Consider the following 551-nt stretch of genomic DNA (forward strand, 5'->3'; position numbering starts at 1 on the left):
TGTGTGTGTGTGTGTGTGTGTGTGTGTGTGTGTGTGTGTGTGTTTATACCCCAATTCTATATATTTCTAAAAATGGCATTTAGGTATGGAAATGGGTAGATGCAATAAACGTGGGACCATTCTGACCCTGTTTTATATTGTCAATTTTTAACATCTAGTTTCTGTATTCTTATAAACATGATTGTAAGCTGTGGTTTTTTTATTTGTTTTCTTTCTTGTGCTTTTTGGGAAAGACAGAGATGAACAAATTAATAATTTGCTTGTTCCTAACTTTTATCCCAAAGGCGCAGACATCTGGATTATAGGGGTTGTCCTAAATTAGGGAAAACATTTTTACTGAGTGAACGAATGTCCACTTAAGATTTAAAGTTATAGCAGGATTTATAAATGCTGGAAATAATCCTCACTGATAACAGGCTGTAGTTAATTGCACCTAAGGTGATCTAATGCCTTTTCCACTTCAAGTGAAGCTGCTGCATTTGCATCACTTCTAAACTTTGCCTTTCTCATATTAAAATATAAATAACATCTTCCGCTATTGCTGTTGATGT

The sequence above is a fragment of the Crocodylus porosus genome, unplaced genomic scaffold, assembly GCF_001723895.1.
Source record: "Crocodylus porosus isolate Cpor-Errol unplaced genomic scaffold, CroPor_comp1, whole genome shotgun sequence".
Lineage (NCBI taxonomy): Eukaryota > Metazoa > Chordata > Crocodylia > Crocodylidae > Crocodylus > Crocodylus porosus.